Genomic DNA, 15,119 nt, shown 5'->3' on the forward strand with positions numbered 1-15,119 from the left:
TGAGTGAGCTAGTGCCAGAGTGGCAAAGCGGTACAGTTACGTGGGGGTCCTGGGGGCAGGTGTCTCGGGAGGGGAGCACAGGAAGAATTGTCTGTCCATGCTGAGGATGATATGTTTTTTCTGGGATGGGATAGCATGAGAGGGTACAAAGCCACTCTGCTTTATTGAGAACAGACTTGAGGGAAAGACCACAAGGCAGAAAATGGAGAAGAGTCAAGAAGTCATTCCGCCAGCCCAGGACCTGGGGACCGGGGCAGGGGAGGTGATGAGAGGTGGCTGGACTCGGGATGTGTTCTGTAAGTAAAGCCACTAGGGCTGGATGTAGGGGTATGAAAGAAGGAGGAGAAAACAGGACGCAAGAAAAACTCAGAGAGAAGTGAGAAAACCTGAAGTCATTTTCCCAGGTGGGGAATCAAAGCAGGAGGATCTGGGGTTAACGTTTCGGACAGCTTAGGTTTGAGACACCCTTTAAACACTCGGGTAGAAAAATGGAGAAAATGCATCCACGGAGTTGCTCTGAGAGTTAGCTGAAGACAGCAGCTAACAGATAGAAACCAAAAGGAAGACTAATAATAGCTAACACTGAATGAGGCCCTTTGTGTCAAGAACTGTTCACTTGCTGTCTCATTTAATCCTCCCAACAATCCAACCAGGACTATTATTGATGTTATTGATAAGGAAACTGAGGCTAAATGCCCAGAGCTGGGAAGGTCCATGCCCTTGACCCTAGACTCTCCTGCACCATCTCCCCCCACCCCCCACTTTAAGGGGAGCTATGCCAAGATCATTGCGTTAAGAGGTCAAACAGTAACCCATGCTCTCTGTAGACTGATTCTCCACAGGTGGCCTTTTGACTTGGGTTTCTTTTGCCCCCGGGGGCATCCATGTTTTCAAGGACCAGAAAGTCCCGTCCGGTCTATCCATCTGCAGTTACCAGGCTGGAGCTCACCCAGTTTCCTCTAGTTTGTTGTTGCAGCAAAACCAGCGTATTAAAGAAGTGGAGGAGGAAGGACCTGAGCAGTGCAGAGAGCAAAAGAACATAGAGAATGTCGACACAGGCCAGGGTGGAGGCTCAAAGCCTCAGGTCCCTGAGAGCCAGGCAGGTGTCCCCCATGGGAGCATGTTCTTAAGCTCCTGCTTGTGCTCAGTTGCTGAGTCATGCCTGAGTCTTTGCGACCCCATGGACTGTAGCCTACCAGGCTCCTCTGTCCATGGGATTTTCCAGGCAAGAGCACTGGAGTGGGTTGTCATTTCCTTCTCCAGGGGATCTTCCCGCCCCAGAGATAGAACCTGCATCTCCTGCGTCTTCTGCCTTGCCAGGCAGATTCTTTACCACTGAGCCACCTGGTTCCATCTGGATTGAAATTAACAGATAAGCCCAGGACTCCACATAGAGGGCTGCTCCCCAGCCCCACCCCCTACCTGCTTGTCAACCATGGGAGAGGGCCCAGTAGAGGCAATTTGTCTTTTCAGGTAAGAGTTCCTGCCCCTCCTTCACTGTTTTCACACCATGCACTCATCCTCACACACATCACCCACGCAGGCATCAGGGTGGAGCAGGGGTGAGGTATCCCGGGCTGAGATGCCCCTTTGGTAAACCATTGCTGATTCTAAGAGGCCACCACGGAACACCCCCAACACCCCCACTCCCTGAGGCAGCATGCTATTCACAGGCGCTTGACCCTTGCCACGCAGCAGGACTTCCTGGGCCTGCTCATTTTCAGTTGGAAGGGTCCTTACTGCAAAGACCGTAAAACCTGAAGACAGAGATGTGTCGTGGGCTGTGCGTGGGTTGGAAAAGAATTTCCAGACATGAGGCAGAAATGAGAGAATGAAGTTTATTTGAGTGGGAGACACGGTTAGACTAGGGAAAGCGGAACACTTTCAAAGGCTAGCAGCCAAATTTTATAGCCTCAAGACAGGGAAAACACCTACTGGAACGGTGGCAGTAGGTGGTTGGTTAGGACGCTAGAGAGTGGGTAATAGGGTGGCTATTTTACCTAATATGGGGTCAGGGACCTGGCCAGTTTAGATCCGGGGGCTCATGGCAACCACTGCTAGGGGGCTTGATCAGTTCCAGAGATGTTTGTCCTGTGACCTTGGTATAGAGCTCCCTGAGATGGAGAGGAATGGATGGCCTCTTCCCACAAGGTCAGCAAGCTTCTGAGCCTCACTAGCCAGCTTCCCGCAGGATCTTGTCTAAGGCCACCCTGGCCCCCGGTATTTCACGTTCCCACCTTTTCCATCCAAGGGTCTCCACTGGGTGGAGCTCTCTAAAGAAAGGCGCCACTGCCCACTGACAAGGAGGGCAGCAGCCAAAGCTGGGCCGTTCTCGGAAGCGGCCTGATGAGAGGTTTCAACACCATTCAGAGCTGCTTCCTCGGGGCGTCCCTGGAGGCTCAGATGGTAAAGAATCTGCCTGCCGAGCAGGAGACCAGGGTTCGATCCCTTGGTCGGGAATATCCCCCAGAGGAGGAAATGGCCACCCACTCCAGTATTCTTGCCTGGAGAATCCCATGGACAGAGGAGCCTGGTGGGCTATTCCATGGGTTGCAAAGAGTCAGATATGACTGAGTGACTCACACTTTCACTTTCAGAGCTAGTACTGGGGTAGCTGAGAGTCCTTAAGCTCACCTGGGCAACACCCTGTGAGACCCCAGGTACCATGTCCTGCACCCCAGGAACGCCTTTGTAAGCTTGCCCCCAGATGGCTTATGCTCTGCACCAAGCCCCAGTCTCCAACCTTCACAGAGCACAGCATGCCCAGATGGTTGAATCTGGCATCAGACTCAGCCCCACGGGGTAACCCTGGGCCTGAGTTCTTTGCCCTCAGCCCTTCAGCTCAAAGAGAGCTCACAATGAGAGCCAGAAATGACATTTGAGCTTAAGCCTTTCCCAGGGAAATAAATCACTGTGGAAAGATTTACTTGGAAAACCGATTTGGCGTTTTTCTTTTTTTTCACCTGAATATCCCTTCAGAGGAAGAGAAGTTCACACCACAAAAGCTTGCATTTAGAGAGCTTTACGTTGGAGGCCAGATCGAAGGAGCAGAACTTTACAGCTAAGGATTAAGCCAGCAAGAGCTGAAATAAGAACCTAGCCCTGGGGAGGATCTTCCCTGCGAAAGTCCTTAACATAACAGGCTCTGACACCGCTCAAGCTGGGACTTCTAGGAGGTGGCTCCAGGTCTCCTGGGGCAGGGGGTGGGGGTATGAACTTCTCACAGTATTAATGTTTTTTAACATGAGAAATGCCTCTGCTGTGTTTTTGAGCATGAAATGCTTGAGAACACTTCCTTAAGGGTACTTCTTCCTGGATATGACACTTTTTTCTAGTTTCTTTGGAAGGTGATTCCAGGAAACAAATTAGGGAGTGAGGAGGTGAGCTGGAGGGAGGAAGGAAGGAGGTGGGAAGGAAGGAAAGAAGGGAGGTGATAAAAGGGCGCCGTCAAGCTGGGTCACCGCCGGGGGCAGTGGGAGCACTGGGCTGGCATGGAGCCTGTGCCCCGGCGTCACCCCCGTTGAAGAGCCATGAGCGGAGCATGAAGACTCGCTGCCTGTCATCGGTCCAGAGCTGCTTCTGAGGCAGCGAAGCACCACCCTTGAAGCTTGCCCTGCCCCCTGGCTCAGCAACACCAGGGGTCAGAGGACAGCCCTCAGCCAGAGGGTGGATCCACCTGCCTTCCACACCTCCAGCCCAAGGCAAGGAGCTGTAAAGGAATCAGAGGGCCCCAGGAGGGATGAATAAACAGAGAAATGCTTGTTTGTCTGTTTCTTCCCTTCTTTCTGATACACGGTGTTCTGCAGCTTGGAAATTGTTTCAGACCCGGCATATACAGACTTTCCTTCCTTTCAACTGCTGTACAGTTCACAGGATGATTAAACAGTCCACAGGATAATTTCCTTAGCAGTTACATATGACTGGGCGTTCCATTTCATTTTAGTCTTTATAACAAACAGCATTACATACCTCATTCTTTGCCTATATGCAGGCATGCGTGCATGCTAAGTTGCTCAGTCCAGTCTGATTCATTGCGACCCTATGGGCTGTAGCCCGTGAGGCTCTTCTGTCCATGGAATTCTCCAGGCAAGAATACGGAGAGGGTTGCCTGCCCTCCTCCAGGAGATCTTCCAGACTCAGGGATAGAACCCAAGTCTCTTGCAGCTCCTGTAGAGTAAACCTGGAGAAAACTTGCTACGTACACAGCTACTTCTATGGATACAAAGAGGACAGAGGTCCCACCAAGATTGCAGGGGCATCCCACTTCATGCTTCTCTATCACCCCTGCGCACTATAAACCTGGGGTTCCTGCCTTCTGTTCCTCTGACTTCCTACAAGCCCCCAGAATGGTGTGCATTAGCCCACCAGGCAGGTGTGATTCCAAGCCAGCTGCCGAAAGCCAGGTTAAAGAAGAAACCAGACGCAGGAGTGTGTGAAGGGTGGTCAAGATAAAGTAAGGACACACACACAATTACACACATACGCTTATACACACACAAACACACACACAGACAGCACAACATTTCCTGGACATTAGGTGGCTACCTGAGCAAAAGCTTCCTTTCAGACGTTTTAAAAACCATGATTTGCTTGGCCCTGCATTGATAGCTGCAAACAGGGTGATCCTTCTTCCCTCCTTGGAGACCAGCTCCAAGCAGCCTCATAGTAAAAGGCCCCCTAGCCGTGGCCTCCTCTCAACTCATGTTGATTCCCCAAGGCAAGCTGTATCTTAGGCTTTTTTATAGAACGCTTCCTTTCCTGAGGGGCTTATCTATTATAAACCCAGAAAAAAGGATATGCTTTTTGGAAAAATAAAGAAGATTTTTTCTGTCTTCTGGCACAGGTAAACTACTTCATCTATTCCCCGTGACTTATTAGAAATAAATGTCAGCTGTGATCTTGGAAGTCCTAAGAACAGGGGTGAGAATATGCCCACTGGTGATCCATCCTGCCCAACCCTGGCTGACAAGGATGAATCTTCTGTTTTTATGAATCACCTTAATGAACTCATCGAGGAGATTGGCAGCAGTGCTGGTCCATTTGTAAGGCTGTAGTGCTATAAAAGTTGCATTCCGACTTTGAAGTATTTATCATCTCTCTTCCTGTTTGCTCTGAAAATGTTAGATGCGGACTTGGATGTGAGATCGGTGTCCTCTCTCCTCCAAGGCAGAAAACTGTCCAAACACCCCCGAGAACACAACAGATGTGGAACAATGTGAAGACACGCGCTTCCTCTCTGAAGCTGCTGCAGAATTCCCCTAAAGATGGGGAAATACACTGCGTGTATGTTCTGTGTGTGACAGCACACTGCACTTGTTGAGGCTGCCAAGTCTGGGGTCTGGATTATGTGAAGATGTTGCCAGGGACCTGGGCAAGAGGCCAGGAACCACCTCCCGTGCCCACTCCCTCAAAACCTTCAGAAGTCTGAAATCACAGGGGCCTTGTTTCATGCATTCATGTCATAGCTCTGTTTTGAGTGCCTACCATGTGTTTCAGGCATGGATATAATGGTGGGAGATGGGGTCCCACTCAAGTCTGAGACCCTCATTGAGGACTGGAATGACAGAGATGCTCAAATCTTGGACACAACAGTCACTGGCTTCTTGGCTGTGGCAGCTGACATGGCACCTTTAGGTTTCCATTTCTTGACTGCTATAATGATATTAATAAAATCTCCCTTCCCTGGGCTGCTAAGAGGTTAGTTGTGCTGATGTAGGCCATGCATCCGACACCCAATAAGCCAAATCCCTCTCCAGGCCTCATTGCTTGAGCCGAGAGGAGCTGTTCAAGGGTTTTGATCAGGGTGGCACTCCTGCTAGCCAGATAACCAGGTGGCATTGTCAAGAAGGGATCAGCCTCCGAAAGCTATCCATGTCTACCATGGGATAAACTCCTCTCAACCTGAAAATGTCTTGCATATTGATAAATAAAAGATAGAAGCAGGCAATGAGGATGCTGCTCACTCAGTCCTGTCTGACTCTTGGCAACGCCATGGACTGTAGCCCACCAGGCTCCTCTGTCCATCTGATTCTTCCTGCAAGAATGCTGGAGGGAGGAGCCATTTCCTTCTCCAGGGGATCTTCCCAACCCAGGGATTGAATCTGAGTCTCTTTACCACTAGTGCCATTTGAGAAGCCCCAAAGCAGGCAAACCTGCAGTCAAATATTGTCTCAATGCTGTGTGTCCTTGGGCAGTTATTTAGCCTCTTTGAGCCTCAGTGTCTTCAGATTCTCACTGTTAATGGTTATAACTACAGAACACAAATGCCAGGCTGGATGAATCACAAGCTGAAATCAAGATTGCCAGAAGAAATACCAACAGCCTCACATATGCAGATGATACCATTCTAGTAGCAGAAAGCAAAGAGGAACTAAAGAGCCTCTTGATGAAAATGAAAGAGGAGAGTGAATATGTTGGCTTAAAGCTCTTCAAAAGTGAAGTGAAGTCACTCAGTCGTGTCTGACTCTTTGCGACCCCATGGACTGTAGCCTATCAGGCTCCTCCGTCCATGGGATTTTCCAGGCAAGAGTGCTGGAGTGGATTGCCATTTCCTTCTCCAGGGGATCTTCCCAACCCAGGAATCGAACCCGAGTCTCCCACATTGCAGGCAAATGCTTTACCATCTGAGCCACCAGGGAAGCCAGCTTAAAGCTCTACATTCAGAAAATGAATATCATGACATCCAGTCCCACCATTCCAATTTTTTTGGTCTCCAAAATCACTGTGGACAGTGAATGCAGCCATGAAATTTAAAAACACTTGCTCCTTGGAAGAAAAGCGATGACAAATCTAGATAGCATCTTAAAAAACAGAGACATCACTTGGTCCACAAAGGTCTGTCTAGTCAAAGCTATGGTTTTTCTAGTAGTCATGTATGGATGTGAGAGTTGAACCATAAAGAAGGCTGAGTGCTGAAGAATTGATGCTTTTAAATTGTAGTGCTGGAGTAGACTCTTGAGAGTCCCTTGGACGGCAAGGAGATCAGACCAGTCCATCCTAAAGAAAATCAGTCCTGAATATTCACTGGAAGAACTGATACTGAAGCTGAAGCTCCGATACTTTGGCCACCTGATGGAAGGGACAGGGAAGTCTGGCACGCTGCCATCCATGGGGTCGCCAAGAGTCAAACACAACTTAGCAATGAGACAGCAACAATAGAGCATATTCCGTAGGTTTGTGGCAAAGATTAAATTAAATGGGGAATTACACACACACACAAAAGAGTGCTTGCTGTATCACAAGAACTCAATTAGCCATCACTGTGGTTGTGCCATACAGGAAGCCCCCTTTTCCAGTCATATTTGACTCTAAGCCACACATAAAAGTACAGATGCATTTGCCTCCTTGATGGGAAGCTGAGAAGAAAGGAAGAAGTCGGGACTTAGTCAGAAAAAGTGAGCTGACGTCCTGACGCTGTTGCCACCTAATTCTGACACCTTAGACATTAAAGTTCTCCTCTCCTGAGTTAGCTTCTATACTGACCACTAGTCATAGGGTTCTGCAAGATGAAGACATTCGTAAGGGACACAGTGTGGTTGAGACCTAAGGTGGTGTAACTGGTTATACAAGGCAGACCGTGGACTTAAAGTCAGACAGACTCAAGCTAGCTTTCATGCTTTGCTACTCAGTGGCTGTGTGACTTTGCACTGGTTACATAACCTCTCTGGGGACTTCTGTTTCTCTCCATATCTAGAAAATGCACATACTCCAAGCTACCCTGCTGATCTCAAGGGGCTGCTAAGTCCCAAACCTGAAAAATGACTACCAAAAATCTTTGTCATTTGAAAGGCCATCCAGCTGTAATTTAAGATGATGATTCATCACAATGAAGGCTTTTCTTTGGACACCTGCTCAGCCCAACCACGTAGAGCAGAAAGCTGATGCCAGTGCACCAGAGGAAGCAGGGGAAATATCAGGAGAACAGACGTGATTTTTCACCCTGAAGTCTGAGCAGAACCCAGGACCTACTAGGTCAAGGGCAAGAGGGGTGAGTAGGGGGCTTCCCTGTCTGTGCAAGAAAAAGACTCCAGGTTGCCGCTGCAGTCTGGGATCCTGGGGGGGGGGCGGCGCACCCAAGGAAGGACCCGAGGTGCTGTGCCCCCACGGCCTCCTCCAAAGGCTCAGATGCTAGCATCCCAAACTGCTTACCATGGAGGGGAGTCCAGCTCTGCAACCAGAGGGCTGTTAAAGCATGTAGCCTTGTTGTTCAGTCGCTAAGTTGTGTCCAAATCTGCGACCCTGTGGACTGCACCATGCCAGGCTTCCCTGTCCTTCACTGTCTCCTGGAGTTTGCTCAAAGTCTTGTCTGTTGAGTTGGTGATGCCATCGAACCATCTCATTCTCTGTTACCCTCTTCTCCTGCCCTGAATCTTTCCCAGCATCAGGGTCTTTTCCAATGTGTTGACTCTGCATCAGAGGACCAAAGTATTGGAGTGACCTACATCCAGGACTGTTTCATCAAGCCTCACACATCTTCCCATCCTAAGTGGACTCCCTCTCTTCCATGAATAATGCTGTCTTTAAGTTTTGCTTCCAAAGCCATGTCTGGTCTAATGCACAAACATTAATTATGCTGTATTCCCAAATGTTTCTGTAAAGACAGTCAGCACCATCCCTATTGAGAACATGGAGGAGCAAAAAGGGGAAATCTCTGAAATCATCTGTGTTGGCTCTGAAATAAATGCTTTTTTATTGTTGTTCAGTCGCTAAGTCGTGTCCAACTCTTTGCAACCCCGTGGACTGTAGCCCATCAGGCTCCTCTGCCCATGGGCTTTCCCAGGCCAAAACACTGGAGAGGGTTGCCATTTCCTTCTCCAGGGAAACAAATGCTTAATTCATGTTAATTGCTGTGCTTTCTTTATCTCCTGATGTCATCCAGTGTCAACCTGACCCCACTGGGAGAAAAGTCTGTGCAAAATAAAAAAATGTCAGAAAGCAAAGCTATTCACTCTTCAAATGCTTTTCGCCCTTCCTCTCTCCTGTAATGCTTACAAAACAAAGAGGTGATGTTCAGGCTAAAGGTCCATCCCATCAGGCTGGCTGTTCTGCTATTTGTAGCTGCAGGATGCTCCGAACCATGCAAGAAGTCCCACTTTCAGGACTATTTTCAGTGCCAACGAGAAAGCAAAGGGCCTAAAGGCTAACTCTTACTATCAAAATGATGGTTATTATTTGTCTCTGTTTGCTATAGCCATTATTTTTTTAATCCCAGGAAAAAAAGCCTGCTACAGGGATATTTGATGTCTCCCCACTGTGTTCCTCCTCCCTGATGTCCATTCTCCCTTCTGCTCTGGGAGGGGCACCTGCCCCTTCGCTGAACCACACGAATCAATCAGCTGTGAGAAGAGGAAACGAAATGTTACCTCCCCTACAACCTCCAATTCCAGGGACAATAGAGGGTCACCCCCTCCCCAGCATAGGTGGCTGAGCGTAGCAGAGACCCCAGCTCCTGGACGATGCTGCCTGCCTGGGTCCCAGGTCCACTCTGACTCCCCGCCTCCTGTCTCACTTTTCCACAGCATCCTTTGGGGAGCAGAGCAAACCCTTCATTAAAATAAACCTGGTCCCACAGACTCTGTCCTGATTCAGAATGCATATTGCAGTTTTTTAGGAAAAGGATTTTAGATCTAGGATCTGGAGAGCTCTTGTTAGATTAGTAAATCCCTTCACAACTCAACATTCAGAAAACTAAGATCATGGCACCTGTTCCCATCACTTCATGGCAAATAGATGGGGAAACAGTGGAAACAGTGACAGACTTTATTTTGAGGGGCTCCAAAATCACTGCAGGCGGTGACTGCAGCCATGAAATTACAAGACACTTACTCCTTGGAAGGAGAGTTATGACCAACCTAGACAGCATATTCAAAAGCAGAGACGTTACTTTGCCAACAAAGGTCCATCTAGTCAAGGCTGTGGTTTGTCCAGTGGTCATGTATGGATGTGAGAGTTGGACCATAAGGAAAGCTGAGTGCCAAACAATTGATGCTTTTGAACTGTGGTGTTGGAGAAGACTCTTGAGAGTCCCTTGGACTGCAAGGAGATCCAACCAGTCCATCCTAAAAGAAATCAGCCCTGGGTGTTCTTTGGAAGGAATGATGCTGAAGCTGAAACTCCAGTACTTTGGCCACCTGATGTGAAGATTTGACTGATTGGAAAAGACCCTGATGCTGGGAGGGATTGAAGACAGGAGGAGAAGGGGATGACAGAGGATGAGATGGTTGGATGGCATCTCAATGGGCATGAATTTGGGTAGATTCCAGGGAGTTGGTGATGGACAGGGAGGCCTGGTGTGCTGCAGTCCATGGGGTCACAAAGAGTCGGACATGAATGAGCGACTGAACAGAACTGAACTCACAACTGACACTCATTTCCGAACAAGGACCAGCACCCTGGAGACTGAATGGCTGCCTCCCCTTTTCCCACGAATCCCTTGGAGATCTGGTCAGAGATGCTTTTCCCTCTCCCAAGCCTGATGGCTCAGAAGCAAAGGTTGGCCTTCTCTGGTGGTGCAGTGGTTAAGAATCCCCCTGCCAAGGCAAGGTGCACGGGTTCGACCTCTGGTCTGGGAAGAACTCACATGCCACGAGGCCACTAAGCCGAAGCCCCACAGCTGCTGAGCCTGTGCTCTGCAACAAAAAAAGCACCGTCATGAGAAGCCCGAGCTCCCCAGCCAAGGAGCAGCCTGGACTCACTGCAACTGGAGAAAGCCCATGCGAAGCACTGAAGACCCATGCCATCAAAAATAAACAAACTTATTAAAGAACAAAGCAAAAGTGGACGGCTGCAACCTCATACCAGGACAGGCCATGAAATAACCTCAAGCCTCGTTTAAGTCTGTCTCCTCTTGTGCCTCGAAACTGAGAAAAAGTGAGTTAACTTAGCGTTTCTCCGTGGAGTCCATGATCATGAGTACCTAGAAATTCTTCAATAAGAGGAAAGACATTTCTGGCCACCCCAACGCATGATCCGGCAGGGAGCCCCTTAAAACACCTGCGCTGAATGCAGGGGTTCTGCAACAACACTTAGCGACTGACAGTCCTTCCAAGAAAACCAAAAACACGCATGTCCTGTAAATACGTGAGCACTTAAACACAAACTCAATTTTAATTAAGTTGTACTTCTTTGAAACATTGAAATATTGCCTTGCATGTATTTTCTAATTATAAAAATTATACATGCTTGTAAAAAAAAAAAAAAACAGTTTAAACTGTGAAGCAATAAAGTAGAAAGAGAACATGCTTCAAAATTCTTCACCTCTGCAGACAACCAGAGTAACATTTGGGTGTATAGCCTTCTAGGATTTCCTCTAGGAAATGCACATTGTTTTTAGATAAAGCAGCAAGAATGCCTATTGTCAACTAAAAATGGAGTCACAACCTGAGAGAGTTATTTTATGCTAAATATTATTTATTTATTTTAATAAATGTATTTATTTAAATAGTTAAATATCTATTTTTTAATTTTATTTATTTATGTTTAGGACTCAGAGCTGGGGTCCAGTACTGACAGCATCTCAGTGGCTCTGAGAAAACTGCTCCAAGGAGGCAGGAAGGGAAGTCAGACTGTATACAAGTCTGCAGCAAAGGGAGCAAGCAGCCTGAAGATCAAAGAGCTGCTATCAAGTTAAGGAATTCAACATACCATGTGTGGGAAGATGCGAGCCTCTGGGCTCACCGGATCCGTTCCTTTCATACACACCTCAGCTATCTGGGGCTGGCCCTGCGTCCTCGGTCACCTGGCCTCTTGAATCCCCCGAGCTCCTCAGCAATCACCACGGGGGTGGCAGCATCTACTAGACTGCAGTTTTAGGAGCCCTCGTTGGAGCCTAGAAATCACTGATGGCTGGGACATTTCTTCTTTATTGATATGGCAGGAGATATCTTCATTTCACACTATCCAAGCCTTTTTTTTTTTTTTAATTCAGTGACAACTCAAACAACATGCAAGCCCATCAGTAAGACAATAGTAAATTAAATTACAAAGCATCTCTTAGTGGAATCCCTTGCAGCTACTAAGAGAAAGAGATGTTCTAGCTCCACCGACAAGGAAGGATGGCTAGAGCGTATTGCTAAATTAGAAAAGCAAGGTGTAGAGCAATGCATGTTGCTTGTTTTAAACTTATTTAAGCATTTGCCTGCCTGCGCCCTTAGTTCACTGCACATTCTTCACACTGCCACTGAGCACTTTACCTTGGTTTTCATTGTTTCTGTGTGGGTGAATATGACCCACCTGCCAGAAAGTCAATCTATAGGAGACCTGGGGTACTCGTGTTACCAAGTCCAAGCTTGACAGCCAATAAATCAAGAGATTAATTGTTGAGGCCAAGAATAGCGGCTTTATTCAGAAGGTCAGCAGACCAAGAAGGTGGTGAATTGGTGTCTCAAAGAGCCATCCTCCCCAAGTCAGAACCCAGGCTTCTTCAACACTACCAGGGGAGGGAGTAAAGTCCTGGTTCCGGATAGACTCCAGAGCAGATGGGCCAGTTTGCTCCTTCTGGCGGCCTTTCACAGGTGGGCCTGGTCAGCAGGTTTCCTGTGAGCCAGGCAAAGCTTAGTGGTAAAACATTCAGCCTCTCATGTGAAGAAATGTAAGCAAAGCAGAAATTAGGAGGAAAAGAAGAAAATATAAAGGGCTAGAATCCTGATCAGATTCTTCCTCAAAAGCCTAAAAAAAATACTGTGAATAAAAGAATTATCAGATAAATAATACATACATCCATAATGGAAACAATATGTAGCAGTTATCTCAAATGAGTTAGGACATCATGTAATAACGTATTTCCTCTCATGGAAAGATGTTCAAGACATAATAACTAGAAAAAGCAGTATAAACAGTGTAACTCTACTGCATATATTAAAAACAACTTATGTATGTATATAAAATTTTATTATATTTATATATATATCTTTTATATAAAATATTTGCAAAATTTATTTATATATATCTTTTATTTTTTTTATTTTTTTTGGCAAGAATGTTTTCTTTATATGGCAACATTCTGTACTTTCTTTTATTCAGATATTTGCATTTCTTTCTTTTTTTTTTTTTACTTTATTTTACTTTACAATACTGTATTGGTTTTGCCATACATTGACATGAATCCACCACGGGTGTACATGCATTCCCAAACATGAACCCCCCTCCCACCTCCCTCCCCATAACATCTCTCTGGGTCATCACCGTGCACCAGCCCCAAGCATGCTGTATCCTGCGTCGGACATAGACTGGCGATTCAATTCTTACATGATAGTATACATGTTACAATGCCATTCTCCCAAATCATCCCACCCTCTCCCTCTCCCTCTGAGTCCAAAAGTCCATTATACACATCTGTCTTTTTTGCTGTCTTGCATACAGGGTCGTCATTGCCATCTTTCTAAATTCCGTATATATGTGTTAGTATACTGTATTGGTGTTTTTCTTTCTGGCTTACTTCACTCTGTATAATCGGCTCCAGTTTCATCCATCTCATCAGAACTGATTCAAATGTATTCTTTTTAACAGCTGAGTAACACTCCATTGTGTATATGTACCACAGCTTTCTTATCCATTCATCTGCTGATGGACATCTAGGTTGTTTCCATGTCCTGGCTATTATAAACAGTGCTGCGATGAACATTGGGCTACATGTGTCTCTTTCAATTCTGGTTTCCTCGGTGTGTATGCCCAGCAGTGGGATTGCTGGGTCATAAGGTAGTTCTATTTGCAATTTTTTAAGGAATCTCCACACTGTTCTCCAAAGTGGCTGTACTAGTTTGCATTCCCACCAACAGTGTTGGAGGGTTCCCTTTTCTCCACACCCCTCCAGCATTTATTGCTTGCAGATTTTTGGATCGCAGCCATTCTGACTGGTGTGAAGTGGTACCTCATTGTGGTTTTGATTTGCATTTCTCTAATAATGAGTGATGTTGAGCATCTTTTCATGTGTTTGTTAGCCATCCGTATGTCTTCTTTGGAGAAATGTCTATTTAGCTCTTTGGCCCATGTTTTGATTGGGTCATTTATTTTTCTGGAATTGAGCTGCATAAGTTGCTTGTATATTTTTGAGATTAGTTATTTGTCAGTTGCTTCATTTGCTATTATTTTCTCCCATTCAGAAGGCTGTCTTTTCACCTTGCTTATATTTTCCTTTGTTGTGCAGAAGCTTTTAATTTTAATTAGATCCCATTTGTTTATTTTTGCTTTTATTTCCAGTATTCTGGGAGGTGGATCATAGAGGATCCTGCTGTGATTTATGTCGGAGAGTGTTTTGCCTATATTCTCCCCTAGGAGTTTTATAGTTTCTGGTCTTACATTTAGATCTTTAATCCATTTTGAGTTTATTTTTGTGTGCAGTGTTAGAAAGTGATCTAGTTTCATTCTTTTACAAGTGGTTGACCAGTTTTCCCAACAACACTTGTTAAAGAGATTGTCTTTACTCCATTGTATATTCTTGCCTCCTTTGTCAAAGATAAGGTGTCCATATGTGTCTGGACTTATCTCTGGGCTTTCTATTTTGTTCCATTGATCTATATGTCTGTCTTTGAGCCAGTACCATACTGTCTTGATGACTGTGGCTTTGTAGTAGAGCCTGAAGTCAGGCAAGTTGATTCCTCCAGTCCCATTCTTCTTTCTCAAGATTGCTTTGGCTATTCGAGGTTTTTTGTATTTCCATACAAATCTTGAAATTACTTGTTCTAGTTCTGTGAAAAATATGGCTGGTAGCTTAATAGGGATTGTGTTGAATTTGTAGATTGCTTTGGGTAGTATACTCATTTTCACAATATTGATTCTTCTGATCCATGAACATGGTATATTTCTCCATCTATTAGTGTCCTCTTTGATTTCTTTCACCAGTGTTTTATAGTTTTCTATGTATAGGTCTTTAGTTTCTTTAGGTAGATATATTCCTAAGTATTTTATTCTTTTCGTTGCAATGGTGAATGGAATTGTTTCCTTAATTTCTTTTTCTACTTTCTCATTATTCGTGTATAGGAATGCAAGGGATTTCTGTGTGTTGATTTTATATCCTGCAACTTTACTATATTCATTGATTAGCTCTAGTAGTTTTCTGGTGGAGTCTTAGAGTTTTACTTCTTCTTTCCAATTTGGATTCCTTTTATTTCTTTTTCTGCTCT

The sequence above is a fragment of the Ovis aries genome, chromosome 7 (genome assembly GCF_016772045.2).
Source record: "Ovis aries strain OAR_USU_Benz2616 breed Rambouillet chromosome 7, ARS-UI_Ramb_v3.0, whole genome shotgun sequence".
NCBI classification, from domain to species: Eukaryota; Metazoa; Chordata; class Mammalia; order Artiodactyla; family Bovidae; genus Ovis; species Ovis aries.